Below are 869 nucleotides of genomic sequence, written 5' to 3'. Positions count from 1 at the left end.
ACATTTCTATACACCCATTATATCAATCAATACACTGCCAAGGACACAGTAGGTAAGGGGTATGGAGACTTAGCAGCAAACATTGGCCCAATAAGTGAAAAACCCTTCACCAATACAATTTCTAATCAATCTTTTAACTACTCAAAGAATCTGTGTTTAGACAGTTTAGAACATCTCCTGCCTCTCACAGTTGGGAGGCTCTGAACAATCACATGTGGCCGGAAAAAACCTATTCAGGCAGGCTAGAGGACTTCCAAAGGAGTTTGTGGGTTGAAACACTGTCACACCCAGGAATTATTAACTGGAGCTGTAAGCTAACTCTTTTTTCAGAGAGAGGTAGTGGGGGACAGCCCCCCGTAAAGTCAGAGGTGTAGGTGAGAGCACAAAGCAGAAAGTAGGCAGACTCTGGTTTTGGGGGGTAGATGCTTGAGAATTTCCAGGGAGACTCTTGAGGCTTGATCCCGCCTTTGCGTATGCTGAGCCTCCTTCCTCATGACCTTTGCCAGGGACGGAGCTCGATCCCTGCAACAATGGAACCACCTGAGGCAAGATTAAAGGACCAGAAAGACTCCTCAAGATTAGGAGAGGACCGCCTAGGAGACTGTTACTGTTCAATTGCTCAGTTGGATCGTAGAAAAAGTAAGAGAATTCCAGAAAAATATCTACTGCGACTGTGTAGATCACAGAAAACTGTGGAAAATTTTTAAAGAGATGGGAATACCAGACCACCTGACCTGCCTCCTGAGAAATGTGTATGCAGGTTAAGAAGCAAGAGTTAGAACTGGACATGGAACAACAGACTGGTTCCAAATTGGGAAAGGAGTACGTCAAGGCTGTATATTGTCAACCTGCTTATTTAACTTCTATGC

Source organism: Bison bison, unplaced genomic scaffold (genome assembly GCF_000754665.1).
Source record: "Bison bison bison isolate TAMUID 2011002044 unplaced genomic scaffold, Bison_UMD1.0 scf7180017864038, whole genome shotgun sequence".
NCBI classification, from domain to species: domain Eukaryota; kingdom Metazoa; phylum Chordata; class Mammalia; order Artiodactyla; family Bovidae; genus Bison; species Bison bison.
Note: the sequence above shows the minus strand (reverse complement) of the source record.